The following is a 26,687-nucleotide window of genomic DNA, read 5'->3' on the forward strand; positions in this document are numbered from 1 at the left end:
GCAAATGTCTGTGAAATGAAAGTGATTGTTTTTGTGAACACATCCATTGTATTTCAGTAAATGACAACAGCAGTGTTAAAGTATGCAGTATATTTATGGTTTATGTAGATGCATTTAACTTTATTAGTGGTTACTAATCATTACATTTACAGTACTTTGGCAGGTGTAGTTTATGCCTTGAGTACTATGGCTCAGTTTCTCCTGTTGTTTATAACTGTTCTGTTACTTTATTTAGACTTTAATACTTTATCTCGCCAATGTTTTACTTATCTTCCTGTGTAAAGCATTTTAAGCTTTTCTAACACAAATAAAAAGTGCTACGTAAATATAATGTATTATTATTATTAATATTATTATTATTATTATTATTATTATTGGTGGTGGTGGTGGTGGTGTCATTATCTTCATCATTGTGTAGTGTAGAAATTTTCTTTTATATAGCTTACAGACCTCTCCATTTCTTAAACCTCTCTCGCCCAACTCTCTTGCACTGAAGGTTTAGTTGTTCTCTCTTTTTTTTCCCCTCCCGCCATTGCTGTGTTTCATCTTAAGTGAGTTTATTCAAGTGTAGGCAATGTTTTTTCCCCCTGAAAGCATAGCAGGGAGTGCCAGACAGAGGTGGGGGGAGAAACTGAGCAAGAAAAAAGAGTGAGAGAGATAGATACAGAGAGAGAGAGAGAGAGAGAGAGAGAGAGAGAGAGAGAGAGAGAGAGAGAGAGGACAGAGCGAGAGAGGTAGAGAAAGAGAGTAGTGGCATTGGCCGCATATCCAGGTCTGGCTCTGCGGGCCCAGAGGACACGTTCAGTAATCCCACCAATGATGTGTACGGGCCGGTGTGTGAAGGCGAGCAGCCCCACAAATACCCACGGACCCCCGCCATCCATTTTTATTGTATTCAGGCTGCAGTGTTGTATTTCCTGCCTCCTCTTAGCACCACACACACAGTGCACTCGAAAACAAAAATCCATACTATCGATCGGCCAGTGTCACCACAATTATTCTTTTGAAACAGCCATTGAAAACAAATTACATCTGCACTGCGTTTTCATCCGATTGCTCCGGGTGAGCAATGCTCACTCCTTCCCCCACACCCCCCACCCCACCACATACACACACACACCCCGTCCAGCCCCCCCACCCCACCACCACTCCCTCTACAGCTCCTGCCCCTAGCAGCAGCGTGGCTAACGACAGCACTGGGGCAGTTGCCGGGGGTGCAGGGTGCATGTATATAGTATATGTGTATGTGTGTTGCAGTTGCCGTTCAGGGAGAAGCTTAAAGAAAGGTATTTAAGAGGAACAAAAAGCTTAGATTTGCAATACAACAGAGGCACATGCAAGATACGGCACTGTAACATATTATAACATTAGAAATGTGGTGTGGAGAGGGAGAGAAGAGGAGCGAGTGGGGGTGGTGCGAGCCTAGGTATGTGTGTTTCTGTGCAGTAAGGTACTAAAGCAGTAATTACCTGGCTGTTTCCCCCCTTTCTCTTATTAGAAAATATATCAGTGGTGCATCAAACATCCTGAGAACACTAATGGAATTAGCCGTCTACTGCAGTTTCCTTTTGTGTGTGTGTGAGTGTGTTTGTGTGTGTAATACAAAAGCAGGCACACTGCATACTTTAAACAAGTCTTTTCTTCTGAGTCTCACATATTTCCACTTATAAAAAACACTCTTATTGCATTTATTTCATATTATTTGATTATTGATCATCTAAATTAACCCTTAACCTCTTCCTTGTAGTATAATTTTAATCTTTAACATGGCCTGAAGTATGCATATTTGAGCATGTACATTTTTTCATACAAACTCTAATTTATATCGAAGAGGCTGTTTACACTTTGCATGTTTGATGCCTCACATCTGGATTATATCTGGATATACTTTCCATTCAAGCTTTCCATTAAAATTCGTCCCCACTGTGACCAAATGTGAATAAATGATTTTATTTTCCCTTTTAAAAAGCATATGAGCACATTTGTCGTTTCAGTTTCACTTCCATTTACTTCTTCCCTGTTAGGATGCGACTCAACAAGCTTGGTTTGGATGCTTTCATCGGCCCAGAGTGCAAGAAGATGTCTTGGTTTGGGGATAACTGCAGCCTCATGTATGCTCCATCTTACGTTTCCTTGTTTATCCTCTCACCTCCTAGTCAGCATGCGGCAGATGCCTTTCCGCTTATGTAATTGCATGCAGATACAGAAAACGCATTCCATTCCATTTACGCTTGTTTTGAATGAAGGTCAAGATCTGTTTCTGACCACTTCTGAATGTGGTTTAAGTGATCTGATCGTAATCCAATCACAATGCACGCTGACTTTGTTTACACCTGGCTTTTCATGCAGTCAAGTAAAATCCAAACAGGATCTGATCACCGAGAACAAGCTAATGTAACGTGTAAACAGCCTCAGAAAGTTCATTTATGAACTGTCAATTTTTTTTCTCTTTTTAGTCTTTTGATATTTTCCATGTTTAGCTGATGTGGATGTGTAAAACACTTTAAATTATTTGTGTAATAATTTCAAAATGAGGATTTTTTTGTTTTGTTCATGCATTTAGCAATATTGGATATTATTACCCTCAGAAAAGCATTAGCCACACACTGTTTACGGTAACGGCTTATTATTTTTTTTATTTAAGCGCATCGAGTCGCTTCCCTTGACAACAGCTGACCACTCTGAGGGCATGTTGTCAAAACAAAAGCAGGTTAAGACGCAAAAAGGGAAAGCGTATACAGAGCAATAGGCTATTTCTGACCCATGAAGCTTCCTAATGTAGTTTGATGGGGTTTGATATGTCAGCTAAATGTGTTTATCTCTTTATCTCGTGTCATCTCTTGCCACATTATTGAATGTTATGGTACGTTCTGTTTGCTGAAAATTATCTAAAAAGGTAAATAAAATCAAATAAAAAATGATAATCATTTTCAGTGATGTCACCTTTCACATCACAAATATGCTGCTTAAAACTTAAAACACCTTCCTGCATCCCTGCGTTCATAAATATTGTACATGATGCACTACATTTAACATATCAGTGTTATATACTGTTTAAGGAGTTAAACATTAAGGGTTTTTCTGAACATGCGTTAAGCTTAGTCTCGGCTTAAACTGCATCACCCTTTACATTCTTTTGAGTCTAGAAATTCATTCAGGTTTGATGTATATTGTGCCATTCAAGAGAAACTTACCAAAACAAAGTGATAGGAACCAAATGTCTTATTTATTATATGAAATGATTATGAATACACTGCCTGGTGCCTGAGACACTGTTTTACGATAGATTTGAGAGAATGTTTTGGCCTTCTCTTATATTTTTTTGTAATTTATTACATAGTGGAAGAATTCATGCAGGACATAAGGAGTTCATGCAAGGTAAAACAGTCCCCACTAAGACTTATTTTTTCAGACTTACCACTGTTTTATTATTATCAAGATTACATATAAAACTCAGGAGACACATAGGTTCACTGGTACATGTGTATAGTAAATAAAATATAATAATGCCTGTTTGTATTGTAGACATTGTTAAAAAAAAAGAGTTTGTAGTTGAATCAGTTGAACCATTTCACACTGAACCACTCTGAATGACTTTGTTTACATTTCAAACAAATTGAATTGAATTATGTAGAAATTTGGAAAAAATGGTGGAATTCCCCTTTAAGTCTAGGCTTAATCTCGGCTAGAGAAACTGACCTTAAATGCATCTTAAATGGGCAGTATTTGTATCCTCTATCAGTCATTTAGCATCACTGTTAAACTTTAAACCCTGCACTCCAGTACAGTTCATTTTTTGAGGATTTGGGCTGAACTCAGTGCTTATCTGGCCTCAGCTCATTGTTAGGGAGCTCCAGTACAGTGAGGCCATACAGCAGAGAGAGAGAGAGAGAAGCTGAAACGAATGGCGCTCTACTGCGGCTGATAATTAATCCTGGCTGGCCCTGGCCAGGCTCAGCGCTTGGGTTTGCAGGTTGGAGGCAGAATCCCTTTGTTAAGCTTTGACCACACAAGTCACCACACGGGCCCTCCCGCAGCAAGGGAAACGCCAACTTTGGAGTATTAAGAAAACCAATAGCCTTGTTGACATGAACATGGGAGCCTAACCCCCGCAGCCTCCTCGTATGAGGCATTGATTTTTCTGTCTGGGCGCTGCGCTAAAGCCATTCATTCTCTATGGGGCAGGCTGGCCGGCTCGCCAGGCCTGGCCAAATCTTCCACCTACCGCTTCTCCTTCCATACCTCTGGGGCCTGGAGTTGAGGATTAGGCCCCTCCCCCACTTCCGACACAAATACACACACCCACACACATGTATACGCACACTGTGCAAAGCACGTATACAAGCTTAGCTGGACATGATTGGTGTTGGGTTTGTTTCAGATGGGCAGGAGGTTAGGGGATGAAAGGGTGCAGGGGTGGCTAACATCTCAGCCACTTCGCAATGGGGCTGACCCCCGTGACCCCCTCAGCTCAGGAGGGGCTCATTTTCACCACAGGAGTCGCCGTAGGTAGCACAAACACTTGCACTTGCACTCAGTTGTGCTTACTTAGCAAAATGAATTCAATTACCACTTAAAAGGCTTTTTCATCCGTCTGAGGGGCTTACTCTCTCTCTCTGCCTCTCTCTCTCTCTTTCCCTCTGCCTCTCTCTCACTCTCTCTCTTCTCTATCACTCTGTAACATTTTCTCTCTATTCCTCCATTCTGTTCCTTTCTTCCTCGTACTCTCTTACTCTCTACCTCTATCTCTCTCCCACCTCTCTTCTACTTTACCTTCTATTTCTTTTGATTCTCTTCATCCCAATACCTCCCTCTCTACCTAAATCTCTTTCTTTCTCTCTCTCCATTCTCCATCACTTTCTCTTTACCCCTGTCTCTCCCTGCTCCCTCTTTCTTCCTGTTGTCTCATCTCTCTCTCTTACTCTGTCCTATCTCTCTTAATGTGTCTCTTTACCTTTTTATCTCTCTCTTTCTTTCTCTCTATATATACCCTCTTTTACTATCTCTCTCTTTGTCTCTTACTCTTACTGTCTTACTCTCTCTCTTCTGCCCAGTCTATATATATGAATTTATCTCTTCTTATTCTCTCTCTCCTTTACCCTCTCTTCTTCTTCTTCTTCTTCTTCTTCTTCTTCTTCTTCTTCTTCTTCTTACTCGGTCTATCTCTTTCTGTTTCTCTTCTTCTCAATACCTCCCTCTCTACCTCTGTCTTTTTCTCTCCCTGCTCTCTTTCTCTCTCTCCCTCTCTTTCTTTCTATACATACCCCCTTCTTTTACCTTACCTTACCTTATCTCTCTCTTCTCACTCTGTCTTACTCTCTCTCTCTCTCTTGCCCTCTCTATATATTTACATTTATCTCTTCTCATTCTCTCTCTTTCTGTCTGTCTCTCTCTGTGTCTTCTTCTTCTTCTTCCTCTTTTTCTTCTTCTCTCTTCTTCTTCTTCTTCTTCTTCTTCTTCTTCTTTTTCTTCTTCTTCTTCTTCTTCTCACTCGCTTCATCTCATTCTGCTTCTCTTCTTCACAGTACCTATCTCTCTACTTCTATCTCTTTCTTGTTCTGTCTTTCTCTGCCTCTCTATCTTTCTGTCGCCCTGCTCTCTTTCTCACTCCCTCTTTCTCTTTCTGTCTCTCTTCATCTTTCTCTCGCTCTCTTACTCTGTCTCTATCTCTCTGCATTTCTCTTTACCTCTCTATCTCTCTCAAAGTCTCTCTTCCTTTGTCTTTTTCTCTCTGTCTATCTCTCTCTTGTACTATCTCTCCTTTTGTCTCTAACTCTTGCTCTATCTTAATCTTTCTCCATCTCTATCTCTCTATCTTTCTTGCCCTCTCTATATATACATTTCTCTCCTTCCTACTCTCACTCTCTCTTGCTCTGTCTCTCTCTCAATCTCTCTTTTTACGTTTCTTAATCTATCTCTTCCTCTCTTTCTCTCTGTCTATCCCTCTCTCTTATTATTTCTCTTTCTCCCTCTCTATATATACATTTCTCCCTTTTTATTCTCTCTCTATTCAGTTTTCAATTTCAAATTTCTCCCCTCCCCCCTCTCTCTCTATGTTTTAAGTGAGTTGATAAATAGTAGTTCGTGTTTCTTCCTTTAGAAGTAAGAACAGCCCCAATCGCACAAACTGCAGCAACATCAGTTCAACATAAAGTGTTTCGACTACTTTTCTCTCTCAGCCAGTTTGGTTTAGAAACTCCACTGAAAGAAGAAGCTTCTGTTCCTCCTGTAAACGATAAGCGTGGTACACAGGGCAGGAAAACACAGAACCTTCCCCGATTTCTGAGCGGCGCTGCACGGACGGCTGTTGAATTAAATTGCATGAATTGTTAACATTCATCTCCGCTATTTGAAGCAAAAGCTTCTTGTTTTAATAACAGGGCTGAAGTAGTTAATATCACTAAATAAATAATGCATGGAGCGGCTGTAACAGTCTCCCCCGTTTCTTTTTTTTTCCGCGCCAGCCCGAACGGCACATGGCATATGCTGGAGTCGGGTTTGCTGGCATTAAAGAGATTTGGAGCGAGTGGCGTGCACTCGGGCCCTAAGGCCACCCATTTGAATACTAATCTCCTTTCAATCACATCAAATGCATCCAATTCATTTATTCAAATCAAAGGGCCATAAACTCACACTTATAATGTATGAAAATATTGCTTGTGTCTCTTTTTTCCACAGTCATTTCAATTTCCGTGCTGCTTCTCTTTCCGAAACATACTCCTCGCAGTTGAACTCGGATATGGACTGTGGTCACCGTTATCAAGCGGAGAGCAGCAGCCATTGTTTTCCACATTTCTGCGCACATGCATTAGTTTTGATTGCATCAGGGATGTTTGACTGGGGATTAATGCATGGCTTCTGATGATTAGATTTGAAAATGAGAGGTGAAAAGTGATGTGTGATGGGGGAGGACCTGAGAGCCAACAGACAGAATTTATATAAACAGCGCAATCACTCTTCTGAGGCTTGATTAACCAAGCTCACAAAGAGAATTCACCAAAATGTACATTATTATTTGAACTGTCACATGCAAGCGATTGTAGTTGACAAGATTTGTATGAGATATGATGCAATAACAGGATACTGTATATTAAATAGAAAAAAATAACCCTGCCTTGATTACCAGTAGAACATTAAGGAGAGGCACGATATTAGAACAACACAATTACAGCGCTTTTCCCCGGGATACGCTGCTAGCATTTCTGATGCATTAGTGAGCCTTGGCTAACGAAGAAAAAAAAAAGAGGAGAAGAAGAAGTACAGCAGATTTTCAAAGCACCAGTTGTGCCCAATATCATTAAAAATTTATTCAACTTCTCCCTCAACATGACAAGTGTTTGGTCGCAGAGAAGATACGCCGTGAGCTGAGAAAAGAAGAATCTTGTTTTTCTTTTTTCTTTTTTTTTATTTTTTCTTTTTGCTGTTTTGTTTTTGTCCTCCTCTTCTCTTCTCTCGCTCTCTCTTGTATACTCACTCTGTTTGACTGTCGATCTCTCTCTCTTTACATGGTAGTATGTGCCTCTCTCTCTCTCCCTCTCTCTCTCGACTGTCTAAACCTATCTCTGTTGTTTCCCTCTAATCCCCTTTCTTTTGGTCTTTCTTTCTTTCTTTCTTTCTTTCTTTCTTTCTTTCTTTCTTTCTTTCTTTCTCTTTCTTTCTTTCTCTTTTCTCTTTTTCTAGTTTTCTTTCTGTGTCTTTCTTCTCTCTCTAACTCTTTTTCCCTCTGTTTCACTCTGTTGCACTCTCACATTCTCCCTCTCTCTCACACACACTCCCTCTCTCTCCCTCTCTCTCTTTGTGTCTCTTTCTGTCCATCTCTCTCTTTCTCTCTCTCTCTCTCTCTCTCTCTTCATTGTCTTAATCTATCTCTGTTTCCCTGTAATCCTTTCTTTCTTTCTTTCTTTCTTTCTTTCTTTCTTTCTTTCGTTTTCTTTTTTGTTCTATTTGAGTCTTTCTTTCTTTCTTTCTCTCTCTCATTCTTTTTCCTTCTATCTCTCTATCTCACTCTGTTACACTCTCACATTCTCTCTCTCTATCTCCCTCTCTCTTTCTTAATCTCCTTCTCTCTCTTTTTCTCTGTCTTCTTCCTCTCTTTCTCCTCTTTCTTTCAATCTCTTTCTCAGTCTCTCTCCACCTCACTCTCTTCCCCTTTCATACCCCTTTCTCTGCTCTCTCTCTCTCTTTCTCTCTCTCTCTCTCTCTCTCTCTCTCTCATATAGTCATGTTTGTCTGTACCCCAGTCTCTCCGTCCTCTTTCTCTCCTCTGTATCTCTCTCTGTCTCTCGTCCTGCCTCCTCTCCTCTGTAGCTCTCAGCTCTGCAGCTGAAAGATGTAGCCATTACAGAGTGACAGCTTGACACACAATGACCTGTCAGCGCATTCATCTCTCCATGTTTTATTTTAGCGGAGAGCCAAAACTGAGTTGAAAATAAGCAAGTTGTTTCAAGGCCCTGGAATGAGATCAAACACTCGCTGGCACCAGCCGTGGCGGGGTCGCTGATTTACACTCCATCTGTCAAAGAGGTGATTAGACCAGCCCAGTGCTTAAAAACCTATAGACATACTCCACTCATAGCACCGCCTGAGTAAAACACTTTATGTCTCTGCTTTGGAGGAGAGTGTGCGTGTGTGTTTGTGTGTGTGTGTGTGTGTGTGTGTGTGTGTGTGTGTGTGTTTGTGTGTGTGTGCGTGTGTGTGCAGGTAGAGCAGTGCTGAGCTGGGTTCTTTAACCTAAAATGTCATTTTTGAGTTCTTCAGTGTGATTATTTAGGTCTGTTTAAAATTTCACCTATGACTTTGTATTGTGAAATGACTATTAAATCAGTAAGAAGGAGCTTCTCTGGTTGCTTGTCATGGTGTAATTTCCTACTTTTTCCAGCAACTGCTTGTTAACAAATCATTGCTGTAGTAACAAATCCTCAAAGACAAACAGCTCAAGTAATAAGAGGGCCGAGTTGCATGCTGTCATTATCATAACAAAACCTTGTCTCTTCAAAATGGAAACTTTATGAGGAGAAAGAAGAAAAAAAGAAAAGCCATTATAAAGCCATTATAAAGCGTGGTGAGGGTTTTTCTTTTAATTCTGTAAAAACACAAATGTGACAAATGGAGATAAAAGTTTTGTCCTGACAGAGACAATGTACTGTATGCTAGGCTTGTGCTCCTGAGATTTGTTTCTAAGATAATAGAAAAATAAAAATAGTGAAGTTGATGCCTATGTGCTTAATTAAATAATATAGAGATATAGTAATTTATAATATATAGTTTCAAATGCCCCAAAAGTTTTCGGAACAACAAATTCTTGAAATATCTAAAAATGGTAACTTTGCAGGAGAACTTTTCAATGTAAGTCAATGTAAACAGATTATATTCTAAGCAGTTTTGGAGCATTTCACTGGTTCATGCATCATTAAATTTTCACACAATATAAACATAAATATACACCTGCCTTGCTCAAATAATGTTCAAATATTGTAATAGAAAAAAAAATGGAGATACTTTTTTAGGGCAGTGAAGATATGTGAATCAATATCATCAGTGATAGTAGAAACGACTGAGAAGATCTTGAAAGTTTTGATTCTTTTGGAGCTTTTGTGTTCAAAGCAGAGATTTTGAAACAGCTCAAAAGGCACATTCACTGTGTCATTACACACTGCAATCAGCTCCATCCACTCAGAATTATTTGCACCTCTGCTTCGTCTGCATACAATAGTACTGATTATATGTCTCTTATTCTTGTGTATGAAATGACAAAGTGCTGAAATTAACAGCTGGAAATGTAATCTTTAAAACTGAGAAGTTTGCAGTTTTGTCAATACTACTTGGGAAAGCACTAGAGAGAGAGAGAGAGAGAGAGAGAGAGAGAGAGAGAGAGAGGGAGAAAGAGAGAGAGAGCAGGCCAGAGAGAGAGGGAGAAAGAGAGAGAGAGCAGGCCAGAGAGAGACAGAGAGAGAGAGAAAGAGGTAGAAAGAGAGAGAGAGAGAGAGAGAGAGAGAGAGAGAGAGAGAGAGAGAGAGAGAGAAGCAAGAGAGAGAGATAGAGAGATTCACTGTTTTACTTTTTAGCATTACGATACTATTTTTTACTGAAGTTTTACTTCTTCAGATGAATGATCAGCAAAAGTCAAATGAATGCAGAGAGAGCTTTTTACATCTCTATAAATCCACACAACAAACTGAATTTGGGTTCCATTCAATGACGTAAGTATATAATGTCCAGAGCTGTGTCCAAACTGTGCTCTATTCAATATATAGTGCACTATTTTGTGGTTCCACCAATTTGTAGTGGTGTCCGAAAACATAGTGTGGAAAATCCAGTGCACTCAAACAATCCCACACTGCACCACAATAAGTAGTCTACAACCGATATACACTAGTGACTATGGGATACCCATAATTCACTGCACTGGTTGGTTTGAAGATTCATGAGAAACTTCGCTGAAGAGGATTAGTGAGCCCAGCTACAGTGGCAGCATCTCCACAGACCTCTATTTAGACTTAAATTATTTCTTAAAGAGCCTAAAACAGAAGATATATAAGGTCTTCATCATTATTCTAAAATGTGGAAACTACTAAAAATAAAGAAAAATCCTTCTATGAGTAAGTGCGTCCAAACTTTTGAATGGTAGTGTGTGTGTGTGTGTGTGTGTGTGTATATATATATATATGCACATATATATACTGCATGCTAAATATATCTGCGTCTGCTTTCATTTCGCTAAGATTCACCCACGCAGAGCGTCCCTCAAACAGCGCAGCAGATATGACATGTTCCAAGTGCAGAGTTGCTTTAAGAGTAGAGGTCATCACTCTTACACTGATGTACATGCATTGGCAGTGTATTATGTGAGCGATAAAGGCCCACATACACACACACGCACACAGGCGTGGGTTCAGGTGGTGTTTGCTCCTGCACCCTTGTGCTGCTTTATTGAGTCTCATGGAGAGTTGATTCTCTGCTTTTGTTTGGTCATCATTCAACACCCACACAGTGTCCACGCAGCGTCTCTGTCTCATCGCTGGCCGCCCCCATGGACATATAGCGTGTGTGTGTGTGCTTTTGTACATTTTCAGGACGAAAAATGTCCTGACTTTGTAGGAAAACCAGCGAAAAAAAGAGCAAAACTGTTTTTGTCAGCATCAACAAAATGCTCACGACTTTGTAGTGTTTTTTGCTCAAGCCATGTTTCATTTTTTAACACTGAAAGGGCAAAACCTCTTCTTTTTGGTTACTACGGTTAAGATTAGGGCTACGTATGGCAAAGTGGGTAGTATACTTCAAACAATGAAAGAACTAGACAAAATCAAACTATATGTAAACTCACTGTTGTAAGTCTACTTTCAAAGAACTTGGTGGTGCGCACCACAACGTGCTGTAGCAACGGTGTACAGTAAGACACAGGGGAGGCCAGGATTTGACCACAAGAAGTGTTCTTTATTAAACACCAGGTAGAAATGTACACTTCACCCTCACAGTGACCACCAACACACACTAACTAAACCCACTGACACAGAACAACACAATAAACACATACCTTTAGAAAAACAAAGAACATCATGAACAACATTTAAGTCCCTTTTCTGGAGGGCAAGCGCCTCCAAAAGGTGCCCTGGCATGGCCACGGATGTCTAGAAGCCAGTGCCAACCAGTAGAGGGTCGCTACAGTACAATACATCATTTTGTTTTGAAATATTGCTTTTGTTTGAAATATACTGCCAGCTTTAGGCTTTGAAAATTCTTGTTATCTGCACAATACATATAGGACATATTATTATTACACATGGGTATATACATATAAATACATATATCTTCTTGTAGGCCTTTAGAGACAGCCTAATGATTTTCAAAAAATAAAAAAACTGTAATTTTTCATTTTTTCATTTATTTCATATAATCATCATGATTGTTGTATTTAAATTCAAAAAGTATTTTCATGATTTTTGTATTTCATTGCTAACTTTTGGTTAGAAAATGGAAAGAGTTAAATGTCCAAAAATGCCCAAAAAATCAGGTTTTTTCTCTTTGTGGTATCTAGGTAGATACAGTTAAGTGAGTTCTCCCATTGGCTAGGACTTCAGGAACCAATTTATATTAATATCTTTTACAAGCAAAAAAAAAAAAAAATGTTCCTGTGAATCACAATTAACTTTGAGCTAACACACTACTAAAATACCACAGGGGTGCTAGCAAAAAATAGCATTATTGTAAAAACATTATTTTTCTCATTTTAATTGAGTTTTGATATAAATAGCCTGAACTGAAGGCACTAAAATTCACGGTTTGTAACTGCATAATACATGTGGGGCACCTTCATTTAGATATTACCTAAAGGCAGTTGCACATATGTGTGCATATCATCACTGTTAAATCAATGGCATGCAACTCCATTTTTGCCCATTTTTATTCTGTTGTTCAGAAGTTTGGAATCATCTTTTTCATCAATTTAAAGTTTGTTTTGTTGCACATACTTTCATATAATGATGCTACTACTATTCAGATTGAAAACTAATTTGTTGAAATGCTAGATGCATCCAGAATGATGAACAGAAATGTAGATGATTCTATAATGATTGAGAAATCTCTATAACATTGAGAATGTTATAATAATATTAACATCCAGAATGTCTTGTATTGAAAAGTATTTTATTCATCATGTTTTTGATGTTTGCAAAGTATATTGAATTAAACCTCTTAAAATACCTTCTGTCTAATTTATAGTATTCCACAGTATGTATTCTACAATATGTAAATTATTTCTGAATAAAATAACAGTAACTATTAATATGGCAAGTGATTCCAACCTTTTAAACAGTTTTGTAATTTTTTATAACATTTATAACACAACCTGCCTGTGTGGACATTTTATGATTAATGGATTAATAGACAACTCCAGATTTACTTGGAATCAAGTCTTAATTGAAGTTGAAGTTTTCAGTAAGGTTTTATTGCACAGTTTGTTCCAACATGGACGATATGTGAGATACTACCTTCCCAAACACTGTGAATGTTTGTACCAACTCCCAAAACAAACTATCCACACACAAACCACAAGTTCTTATCAAAGCCTTGCAGAGATTAGGCCATGACTGAGCGCATTTTCATTCTTTCTAACTACATCAAACACCAAAGCTTGTTTCCCAGACCTGCTGCGCAAGCGACTTTGTTTTTGCTATTTTTAAGTGTTAAATATGTTGAGACCCATGTTATTTCCTTAAGTCGCGTTTTTTTCCCCCGAGCGGGCAGCCATTGTGATTTACCTAGCGTAGCCCTGGTGTTTTTGCAGCTTAAGTACGGTGCTGTGGCGTATCTTTGTGTTCTCGAGAATGAATATCCCAAGGCTGGGGCCTATCTGAAATGTGCAGTGGCCAGCAAGTTTGAAAAAATAAATGTGGCATCTCCCAGAGCGTTCCTCCGATCAACATCTGCATCACGTTGCCTAGCGCATTCATGTAAAAAAGAAGAAGAAGAAGGCGGAAAAAAAAAACGGAAAGGAGCAAAAGAGAACAATCCACCAAGCGGCAGTTTGAGCCCACTGATAAAAGTGCAAGGCGTGCTAATCCACGGCCCACAGAAATGGATACACTACAGGGCATTATATGCTAATGTATCCATGCAATGCAAATATGATAATGGCAGATAGTTACAGGCACACGCTCAACAGGGATTATTCACATATGTGATGATAATGAACATCCTAATAATGTGCACTAAAGGTACCTATAGACTTTCTTGGGCTTTCATGCCTGCTTAAGGCAGGAAAGTAAATCAGGAATATATATTTTTATGGGCGTATCTATGCTATTTGAAGTTTTGTATTGATAAAGAGATCAGTGTAGGCTTTTTTGTTGTGCTCTCCCTGTTTCTGGAATTACTAGGTCCTGCAGAGAGATCATGATTTGGAGAAAAAATGTTTGTTTTTGTTGCTGCGGCTGTTGTTGTTGTCCTGCCAGCCGTGCAGGCCATGTAAAATTCAGAGTACACTAAAAAATGCGAGGGCAGCAAAGGTGCCCTGCTCTTCCTCCTACCCTCCATCTGATCCCAGCACCTCTGGATTCCATCAAACTCACTGAAGATTCGTGCACTGGCTGTGATTGAGAGCCCACATCAGTCAGGCTGTTTCCCCTGAACTCCAGAGTCATATGTGAGAAATGCCGATCGCATGACTGACGCATTCTGAAGGGTTTCTGAAGGTTTGGCTAGCCAGCTGGGAAAGGCTGAGACTTATTTAGCTCGTATATCTGCTTTCAATCACTGTCCGTCAGCTGGCAGCTGAATCAGACAAATGATTGGAATATAGAAACACTGTGATTGGGAATGGTTAGGATAGTGGCAGGACTGCTCTGGGTCATTGATGGAGAACAGACGATTCCTTTTCACGGTGCTTAAAGAGGAATTCCACAGATTTTTCAAAATGTCTGCATAATTCAATCTTTGAGATAGAAACAAAGTCATTCAGAGTGGTTTGATGTGAAATGGTTCATTGTAGAGAAACTTGCTACTCAGATTTCTTTACAGTGGTGCTGATAAGAACCAGGAGTCACAATGTCTACAAAGCAAATATAGCCATTTTATTAAAAAACTCAGCTGTCTTCTGAGTTTGTATATGTTAATGATGGCAAAATAGTGTTAAATCTTTGAGGACTGTTTTGCTGTTCTGTTTTGCTGTTTCACTGTTCTGGTGAAAAATCAAATTTATGCAATTTTTCCACCCGCATACCTCTGATATAGTCGATTAGCCAAGATAAGTTTGGTGTCCAAATTTTACTTAATTAATTTTAAAGATTACGTTTTCTAAAACAGTAGCTACCACACTAATGTGGCTAATTATAATGGAAATGTGGTTAAGAAACATAGAATTCAATAAACACTCAAATCTTCGTAAACAAAAATCTTCACCGTGTAGCTGAAGAGAGGTTAGTCATTTTGGGCAACAGACAACAGTGAAGAACTCTGGCCTGGACGATGGATCAGAACTCATGCGACTTTTACATCAATCCAACTCGATATTCGTCATAATTTCGTGCTTCTGAGACCTCATAAACATTTAGGCTGATGTTTCTGTACCAAAGAAGGCACTTTCTTGCTCTGTGTTCGAAGAGATTTTAAAAGAAGTGGCTGAACACAGCCATAGGAGAGCGAGGCTGCGGCTTCAAAGAACAGTTAAAAGTTTGAAAGCAAAGTTTAAAGAATCTGAGGACACAAACCAATGAAGTGACCATGGCCATATAACATGCCCTTTTTATGGTGAGCTCAAACACATTCTGGGTGATGAGCCCAGCTGTCTACCATTGGAACTTCAAAATCACCCCTGTGATGCTGGCGAAGGTGAAACTGAAAGCTTCGGGAGCAACTGGGAGTTGTGATTGTTTACCTCTGGATGAGCCACATGAAGCATTGTTCTTTTGCGCATGCGGATAAGTTTAGGAGCTGATCTGTTCAGACTAATGATGCATATAGGTTACATTTAAAGGATAATGTGAACAGCCAAACAAAAAAATCAGATTTGGTGAGAAAATCAGATTTGGGCCACTTTCACCTGCTGTGTAAATGTAGCCTTTGTTGGCTTTAATATTTCACAGTCATGCTGTGTTGTTAACCACTTCAACAATTCTGTACGATGTTAATGAAGACCTGGGTGTGGATGTGGTTTGAGTTTTAGGGATATATTTACAGAGAAGATTTGGGTGACCATTGACTTCTAGTGTTAGCAATGTTGGCACTGTAGCTCCAGCACTAAATCATAGAGGCAAAATTTGGACATCAACCATGTCTTGGCTGATTGGCTGCATCTGGGGTAAAGGGGATTTGGTGTGACATTATGTGTACAAACCATTCACCATTCCTTTAATGTGACTTACACGTTGACAGTTAAAACAGACTCATTTAAGAACATTTTGAAAAGCATTAGGTGTCCCCATACATTTAAATATAAATATATATATGTATGTGTGTGTGTGTGTGTGTGTGTGTGTGTGTGTGTGAGAGAGAGAGAGAGATATGGTAGAAACCTTTTCTGCTTCCCTGTATGCACCAGCAAACATGCTGATACAACTTAAAGGTCATGTTCTTTTCACACTGACAGGGCCCTCAGAAACTTTGACGAGGTGGTCCCTCTGAAGGAGCGCTCCGTCCGTCTGCCCACTAAAAATGGAATTAAGCTTCCCGTCAAAGCCGTGTCAGCTCAATCATGCGCAGTAATTAGAAAACCAAGAAACCGAGCAAGTGGACAAAAAAACACAAACCACCATTTGACTGGTAGAACGGACAAAGTGAGAACAGAAACAACATTTTCATAGAGCGTTGCACACTCAGTGGTTTTACGTTCAGAAAGGATGGTAAGTCCAGACATGAATAGCTTGTTCATGCTTTATCCTACTTTTAGTGATCATGTAAGGTCACATAAGGGGTCTATTGTCAAGGTGCTAATAAACATGATAATAAAAATGTTTTTTAATGATTGATGTTTTATTGAAAAAGCAAAATAAGTAGAAACAATACAAAAAAAAATTGAAAAAGGATTTTTTTGGGGAGTACTTTGTATTTTGTTGCCATACGGCAACAGCATTCAACAACAGAACTACAATCTGCTATACATAGAATGGGGGGAAATCAATACAGTGCCATAAGACATGGCCATCTTTATCATCCAGCTAAGAAAAAAGACATCCATAACAGCCAAATTTGCATAAACGTTTTTAAGAATACAGAAAAATATATCCAGTGTGTCCAATGAAAGAGTATTAATTTTCTACTATTGTATGCATTGCACATTGCAGTTCTTTTGACACATGCTGTTGCCATATGGCAACAAATATATATTATCATTTTATACAAACTCACAAAGTCCAAATTGACTTTATCTATAAAAAAGAAGTTGTAATTCCCACAGATTCATTTTTTCCTTGAAGATCTAAATATTGAGTTATATACATTTTGAGAGGGCTTCAGGGCTCTTCTCTCCATGTATATGTGGCTGAAAAAGGATGTACAAACTGAATCAAGAAAGCATGTGATCAGATAAAAGCATACCATGTTACTCAGAAAGTTTCGGTTTCCCAAAGAACAGGAAAAACCAGTAGTCAGGCAAAAAATTTGAAAAAGTCACTGCTGCCATATGGCAACGCCGTGTAGTAAAAGGTTAATGTACACTGATGTAACAAGATCTTATTCCAAGTCATTTTGGACCATTTCTATGGTCCATTCATCAAGAAATGTTTACACTGTCTAAAAGGCTTAGTCAACTGTTCTTACAAAGAAAAAAAAATGTTTTTGATATCACAGCTATCATACATAGTATATCAGAGCAAGGCAGTGAAATTCCATCTCTGATCGGCTAAGAGAGTGTCTTGGAAATTTTTACGTAGTGAGCTGAATAGGTAATGGAGAACACAGTATTTGGCCCCAAAGATCAAGGACAAACAGCTATACAGCAGCACATTCTGAAAAAAAAACCTCTACTGCCATTATAATGCATCAAGCTCACCCAATGTTCAGAACATTGAAGAGAAGGTTAATTGAAATGTGGCTACAGTCAATATGGCTCAGTCCCTTATTTTCATCATATCATATATTATATGTTAATTTATCTCATAAACTTCATGACTATAAACAATAATATTGTGCTTTAATCCACATTATCCAATAAATGACACATATGTGCATGTAATTTAGAGATATTTTTAAACAGAGCTTAAGAATTATTGCTCTTTTTCCAAGTAACCATGTCCATATGGCACATGTCATTATGTTTATGGAGCAGACCTGCTGTTTCAGTACTTATAGTTTTGCTTTGCAGTTACCAAGAAGTACCTTGAAATGGATTTCGACATTAAGAAATAGCCCTTTTGAACTCCTTTTGTGCATACTGTACAAAAACACAATTGGCCAATCATCAAATCATGAAAGTGCTTTCAAACGTATTGTATAGTATAATATACATATTTCTTGGCATTTATTAAGCTCTAGTTTAAACACAGACACAAGTGGTAATATATTCATAAATTTATATTGTGACATTTTAAACACCAAAAATTAAAGTCAAAATATTTTTTGAAGGAGTCACCATTAAGCTACCTGTGATCTGTTCAGCTTACTTAACTTATTTAAGAATATATTCTTGTAAAAGAGAATATAGATAGGTGTTTGAGAGTACTTACATGCATGTTACTGAGAAATTATAAGAAATAGAACAAGGGAGCAAATGCTACCATGAATAACATCACAGCTGTGATTTGATCACTTAGAGCTAACAAACTGGAGAACATTCTTTTCCAAGCTGTAGGGTCCCCCTTTCTTGTAAGTCATCACATATGAGTTGTAAAAACCCATTGTCTTATGGCAACTTATGCTACTACAAAAGATATAAAGTCATATGCAAAACATGGTCCACTGGTCAAAATACATGTTTTGTTACATCCTCTACAGAGAACACACGCCTGCACATTTTACAGCAAAATTAGTGTTTGTTAGCTGTTGTTAGATGTTTTACCCTGCGATGGACTGGTGACCTGTCCAGGGTGTATCCTGCCTTCCACCCAATGACTGCTGGGATAGGCTCCAGCTCCCACCACGATAAGTGGCTTAGAAGATGTGTGTGTGTGTGTGTGTGTGGGTGTGTGTGTGTGTGTGTGCGTGTGTATGTGTGTGTGTGTGTGTGTGTGTACGTTTTATTGGTTCCAATATGTTAAACTCAGCAAATAAATAGACATTGTGCACTAAAGACATTTTTGTGCATAAAAGAAAATGTTTGTGCCCTGTAGAGCTCATGAGTCAAACACAAGGCCAGCGGACCGAGTCAGGCCCGTTGCTTAATTCTATTTGGCCTGCAAAATTATTTAAATTTTCTATTATTATTAGCCCATTTCAACCTGAGCTACACTACAGTCCCCAGCATGCACTGCTACATAGTGTGCATTCCGACCCCCTTCACCGAACAACAATCAGCGGTTACACAAAAAGAAAAGATGCCTGGCGTCTAGTTCAAGCAAATAGGCAGTTTTTGAAAATCTAACTAAAACAATTTAAACAATTAAAACAAATAAATTATTTAGCATTATTTTTTAATACGTATTCAGTGTCCATCTGCTGTTGCAGTTTTGGCATGTTTTGAATAAACAATGGCCCGTTTGGGTCATGGCAAAATGAAAGAAAAACACAGCTGGCCCACAGATTTGTTGAGATTTTTTAATATGGCCCTTTTAGTGGTTGAGTTTGACACCTCTGCTGTAGAGGATGTGGGTCAAATTTATTACATTTATTTTCACTTCAACAAAAATGTCATGTGACTAGGGTGTTCAAACTTTTTCTTTTTTTTTGGGGGGGGTGAGATTTCTTCTTTCTTTTTTTTCACTTTATGAATTGTAATTCTGTATAAAAATATCTCCTATATTTTGAAAATACATTATAATGTACTGACAACATATAATAATACATTTCATTTTCAGTGAAGCTGATTGTCAATCACCCATTTGTATGCAGTGTGTCTTTATCTATCAATAACTGTATGAGGCAACATCATTGAGCCTGCTATGGTGCATGTAAATGCTGGTTTGTTTTTGTATGCACTACATGTATTTGTCTCTAAGGGCAGATGTGTGTCAGATTGTGTGCTGGTGAAGGCTTTTCTGCAGCTGACCATAGGGCCAGACAGTTTCTTAGCTACCTTCTTGTTCTGAAAGGCAACAGTAATAGCCATTAAAGGATGGCCTTAAGAGCCTCTGGCATGTTGATGCCTGATGCACAAAGGTCATTGATTCCGGGGGCCTTCTTCTCCTTTCCTTTCTCTTAACAATTCGTCGGGATTTTTGGCATTTGGTGAGTGCGCGCAGGACAGCTCCTCCGACGTGCCGACCTTGACAGCGAATTGGATAAATAAACCTTCAATTTAGCCTCTTCTCCAGCTTCGGCTCTGCTGTATCCCCGGCAGCGCGTCCCGTCGGGAGCCTTCACCTATCCGGAGTGCTCAGCCCGCCCTCAGCCCAGTGACAAACACACCATCCTTCTCACCCTCTAACAGCCCTCTCTCGCTACAGTCAAAGTCAATCTGGCTCGCCCCAACAATTTAATGCCAATTCTGTCTTTTGCCCCCCTTCCTACGCGGAGGCTTCGACCAGCTTTCTGACTCAGAGACACACTGTTCTTCACAAGCACACACACACACGGAAGACCACAACCCCACTCGTTCACTAACACACACATGTTGGTATTACTATATTTGTGAGTACTTCCATGGATATTACATGTCTGTAATACTGTAACTAATCACTGCTACATCTAACCTTCAAGGGCCCATATACTATATTTTTCTCATTTTTTATTATTTTTGTTCCTCTCTGAGGTCCACTTATAACGTTTGTGTGATTTTATGTATCAACAACAGTTATGATTATCATATCATTTTCCAACCGCTCATTATCCATTAGAATTAAACAGGCTGTTTGTGTCACTGTGCCTTGATTGATATATGAAAATTAGCTGTGTTCTGATTGGCTGCCTTCTAATGTGCCATATTCAAAAAGCAGTTCAAAAAACCAGGCTGAAACACTTCTTATAACTTCACTGAATAGCCGAAACTAAACTAATATAGCCTGAATAAGTGAACATATATAGTCTGTTTTTGTGACATCACATCAAGGATGAATTCAAAACAGGTTGTTATAATGCTTACACACTACAGCACACACATTTATTTAAAAAAAGCCCTTGATATGGGCCCTATAGCTTCAGACAAAAGGTAGTCATTTGTCATGAAAACTAGGCTTTATTGCAAGAAGCAGCAAATATTCTGAGAGATAGTTTCCTCTCAACATTAGTACACGTGGTCCTTACCAAGGGCTAAAAACAAACACAGAACGCACACACAGAGACATACACTAAGCCTCTCTCTCCTGCCTGTCCCAGGAGGCAGCAAGTACTGAGCGCATCACTCCATAACAAGTAATGACATGGCATTTAATGATAGTGTCTAAAGTGATCCGTGGCCCGCGGACAGGTAATGCGCCAGCCGCGGGCCGCAGATAAGCATGGCTGCCGAGGCACAGGGGCGGCGCAGGCAAACACTGTATCTCTCCCAGGCCCTGTCAGCAGATACCAGGTGACATATTTGCCGCTGCTTATGCCCCCGGCCCTGCAAGTGCATACGGTTTGAGGGGAAAAAGAGGCTTTCCTGATGTAAGTGTGTGTGCATGTATTTAGCTCTTAGTGGGGAGCGAATTTTGTTGGGAGACTTGGATGATCCCTGTAAGAAACAAGGCTATCTTACATTTAAGTTAATCTTTTACTATTTTTCTCTAAGTTAATGTCCTTAATGCCGATAATGTGTGCTGTCCTGCTGTTTTGTCACCTATATTAATCATACGCACCTCTGCCTTGCAACTCATACTTAACTTTAGCAGACTGAAGGTTGTCCTCAAGGCAGAGCTATTAGTGCTCAGTAGCTTTTGTGCATATCATTAGAATGGAAGAACTTGCATGAGTAACAGTTCTGGAAACAATTACAGTTATGATGTTAGGAACATTCATTTAATAAGATTGCAAGCAAAAAAACTTTAGGAATGCTTCGGAGAAGTGGTGAATGGGGCAAAGGAGCAGAGTTGGGGGTGATGCTTTGCCTAAACCCTGCTATATGACATTGACATAAACATGTCATGATAGATGTCATATGCTGTCCTGAGTTGTCATGACAGACTCTGTACAGTAATATAACTCTTACATGACATGACCGCTTATGTCACATGCTAATTTTTGCCAACTCTAGTAAGCCATCATGACATCAATCATTATGACACCTGTCATGAAAATTGACATTAATGGTAACATGACACTAATCCTGTTTACATGCAGCCTGATAACTTGTTAATAATCTGACTAACAGCTCAATTTGAATAGAATACATCTATATATACACGTCGATCGGAATAGAGTAGTCTGATTGAAGCCATTCCGATTACAATTTCTATCCTATTGAACAAGGCAGGAAATCCTCAAAAGAATCTGTTAAATAAAAAAATAATAGCCATTTAAAACCCTGTATCTGATTACATTCCCAATTGGAAAGTTTAAGTATTTCTGTGCATGTGCATTTGCATCATGATGGAAGGTTAACGTTCAATATGACAGTTTTGTTTGAAGTTTATGCTTCAAACTTTCTCACCCATTCTTTGATAAGTACATGTGAAGTCTGACATCATTTTAAAGCAATTAAAAACACAACTGAAAATTCAAGTAACGTACCACTGCTCGTCTTAGTCTGACTGGACTCACATGATGCTTGTTGTCATGGTAACATCTAAACTTAGTGGTACTGATCTGATTGAATCCTCAGTGGATCTGATTACTTGTAGTGTGCATGTAAATAGATATTTTTATCAGTTTGTTGAGTAAAGTGTGCACATAAACACCTCAGTCTTAATCCATAATCAGAATGGATTTAATTGGATTGGCAACAATCTTTGCATGTAAGCATAGCTGCTGTTATATGCCTGGACATAATCTGTCATGACATCCCATAACAGCGTATGACATCGGCTATGACATGTTTATAGCATGGCTGTGTTGTGTTTCAAGGTACAAGGAATGTGTTACCAAGTTCAGCAAGAGATTAGGCTACAAATCAGAGTGAGAACCCTTCTTTGTTGGCAAAACCACATCACTGCTTGGATCATGAGAAGCAGAAAATGCAACCGACTTCTAAGACTGAACTTTGGAGCTGTGGAAAAATGTCCCAACAGATTTCTTTGAACAACTCACAGCGAGGTCCCTCAAAAGAGTAGAAACTGTGATGAAGGCAAAGGTTGGACACACTCAATACTGAAATTCTGATAGAAGTTGTTTAGGCTTCTCTGTAGTTTTCTGTTAAATATGTTTTCTGTTGTTCTCCTGATGCCAGAAAACAAGTAAATTGTACTTAAAGGACATTTTGACTGGAAATTAAATAAATGAAGAAAGCTTTCTGACTTTTGTCCAGTTCTGTATGTACGGATGTATCTGTGTGTGTAAGGTTGCTTGTGTGTATTATGTGTGTTTGCATGTGTTTATGTATGTGTGTGTGTAAGCGAGTTGATGAGAAATAGTGAGAGAAGAGTGCGGCTAGAGAAGGCGCTGTGGAGAACAGTAAAAATGACTGCTGCTACCAATAAATCTGATTTACATCCGCCCCTCTTGGTTTGATTGTTAATTGCACACTGCTTGCTCATGGAATCGAGTCATATGGAGAGGAAGAGGCTCTTGATTTGTTCCAGTGCTTCCGACTGTCGACAGAGAAAGACAGAGACAGAAAGAGAGAGAGAGAACGAGAGAGGATCACAGAGTGCAACATGATGGACAAGGTTAAAAGGAGCTGCGGGTTTTGATCATTTGCTTGTGTCGTTCGCTAACGGTGGCGAGAGACAGATGGGGAGGGCAACCAGAGCAGGGGGTAAGCAGCTGAACGAAAGAGAGAAAGATGCACAACTTTCAACGAGGATGTGAAAGACAAGAGAACAACGCTTCAGCTGACATCCCTCACTTTCTCTGCTTCTCCCTCTGATGGGCCTGTATGCTGCACTCCCTCACATTACAGTCAGCCCGCCGAGAGACGAGAACAGAGGAAGAGCTGCAGTTGAGAGTTAGAAAGAGAAACCGAGCTGAGGTCATCTAAAACAAAAGAAACTAATCAAGAAGGAAATTGAGAGAAAGAGAGACAGACTGAAAAGGGAAGGGAGAAAAAAAGACACTGCATACGTCTCTCCTCTCCATGCGCTACCATTAAGCCCTCAGGCTGCAGAGGGATAGGCTGTTTGTGCAAAGTCTGACCAGAGGAAATCACTGTTATGATAGCAAATCAAATCAAGCCCAAACGTTCTCTTTTAGCTAACAGCTCCGGGGTCATGCAAAGGTCTGCGTCCTCTGATACGCGCCGCTAGCATTAGCATGTAGCATACAGTAACAGGGCAAAAGAGCACCCAATCAAATTATAACTTATTATACAACGGAATTGTAAAAAAAGAAATGTATTAAATTGTCTTTTAATAAGTATTTTCATCATAATAGTTTAAAGAGATAAAAAATGTATGCAATGTCCTCCTTACCTCGAATGTGGCCAGTCAGCCAAGACACGTTTGGCATCTGCTTCTTCACTTTTGCACTAGAGCCGTGAGGCTTATGTAGCTAACAAGTAATGTTCCAAACTGCACACCAGAATCACATATTTGCCTGAAATGACTTTGAGTTGGTAAGTAATCTTCAATAGACTGGCATATGTGGTTTCTGATATTTTTGCCAAAATGTATGTTTTAAGATGGTTGCTTCTATTGGTGGTGGGCCTAAGCACACACACTGTTATCACTGGCCCACTTAAAAGTGTCATATTTACTTATTAACTTATCATATTTACAAATGTTTTGAATCCCATTTCTGATACTGACCAATTAAAATTTCACTAGCCATAACTATGATGCATCTGCTAATGGTTTTAACCTCAGAACAGAACAAAAGCTTATCACAGAAAACAAAAATCAAAGATGTTCCAAGAACATTGCTGCCACACATGGACTGGAAGCATAAAAAAGTCTTATTTTAAGCAACAAAGGAAGTAGACCATATAAAATTCCATAAATACAATAAATACAGTTAACCTACTATGAGCATGGCTTATTAAATTTGAAGCCATAAATACCAGAATAAAGTTCGTTAGACATTATTCCTTCTTAATGTGAATCAAGGGATATAAGTTCATATTTGTTTCTATTATGAATTTCATTGTTGGTGTATGTCAGTTGAAATTTTTCTTCTTCTGAGTTTGACGCTGTCATGGTTACTACTTTGATGTAGCCCCTCATGTCCATGAAGGGTGAAATTTAGTTCGATCCAGCCACCAATTTGTCATACCCATCCAAAACAGCAGCCCTGGTGCCACTACTCGCTGCTAATACTGTTTTTAGTTATAATTTTGTCTATTTACATAGATGAATATGATGAGTTACGCATGCAAATGTGTATAAGCTTCTTTGACTTGATAGCCAAATTAGCCTTGCAGCTCCCATATAAAAACAAGACACTGCAGTTTGTTAAACTATCACTTTAAAGCTTAGCTTGAGTTAACCCTTTTTTCATAGGCTTATTAGATCATAAGGCTTGTTATTCAGTAACTCCATGGAAAACAATGCAAACTGGCTGAGTGATTATTTAGTTATATGAGTGAGGAATAGAAGCTTGGACCTGTCGGCATTGTAAAAAAGGTAGTTATTTATAACAATAATAATAATAATTGTTTACAGTGGCGATGATAGGAACCAAAGAGTTTAATGCGTCTAAAAGCAATATTTTGAAAAAAAAGAAAGGAAGATGATTTTGAATACATGGCTTGGTGTGTGAGACATTGTTTTATGATGGTTTTAAGATTATGTTTTAGCCTAAAACACATTAAAAGAAAAAAGAAATCAATTATACATTGTAAGGCAGAAGAGTCCCTAAAATCTGAAAACAGATTTACTTTACTATTATCAACATTGCATGTGAAAAAGATTCGCTGTTGTTTTGAATAGTAGACAATATGGCTATGTTTGTGTTCTTATCTCCACCAAGAAAATTTGAGTCTGTGAATTTCTTTAAAAAAGACAATTTCACATCAAACCACTCTGAATGAGTTTGGTTACATCTCAGCCATTGAATTTTGCACATATCTTGATAAACTGGATTTACCCTTTAAAGGGTTAAAGCTTTAAGCTACTTTACTATGTTAAGTAAAATTGGTTTTATGTTTGATATCATTTTATTCTTCATAGAAATACGGCCCACAATCACTCACACACAGTGCAACTCCTATGTGAAGGTTGCTTGGCATACTGTGGGTATGGAAAATGGATCCGGCTGTGTCACAGACAGCTCTAATGACACCTTCAGACATAAAAGCATGGCCTCGCTGCCTCTCTCCCTGACTGCGATAATGACTGGCTTTGCCCAAAACTGTGTCAAACGAAGAAAAATACACCCAGCCAACTTCATCATGTAATTAGATGCTGCCTACAATATCTTATAATAAAGGTTTATGTAGTGCTAATAGCTACTTCTCGGCTCGAACTAGGCTTTGGTGCAGCCGTTGCTTACCTGCAGGTATGGGTTTAACAGCCTTTCTTCTCTTTTTTTCATCTTTGATTGAAGTACTGCTCTGCTTTTGGAGTGGATGTGAAAGAATTAAGTGGTCTCAGAGAGAGGCAGAGTAGGAGAGAGAGAACAGAGAAACGCTGCGAGCTGTATGATTTACTTATTTCTGAAAGAGAACGTGAGCAGGCCTGTGTGCGTCCTATTGCTGTATGCACCTGAGGATCTACGTGGCCTAACTGTCTAAAAGTGATAACTGAGATTTGTGTTTTGAAAGTCAGCGTGCTTTATTCTTATCGTGTGTGGGTGTGTGTGTATGTGTGTGTGTGTGTGTGTGTGTGTGTGAGGCCCTGAGGGTTGCCTGGAGGCCTGCCTGCAGTGTCTGTTCTTACACAGGTCGCAACATCAGGAGAAAGACAACACGCTACTACTCTACCCTGCAGCAAACACACACACACACTCTCACACACTCCTACTTATATGCACACATACATATTCATACATATACATATACAGTACTCAATGCTGAACCCTGTATGTATGTATATATGTATATATATATATGTATGTATGTATGTATGTATGTATGTATGTATATATTATTTTTAAAC

Source organism: Colossoma macropomum, unplaced genomic scaffold (assembly GCF_904425465.1).
Source record: "Colossoma macropomum unplaced genomic scaffold, Colossoma_macropomum, whole genome shotgun sequence".
Taxonomy (NCBI): Eukaryota; Metazoa; Chordata; class Actinopteri; order Characiformes; family Serrasalmidae; genus Colossoma; species Colossoma macropomum.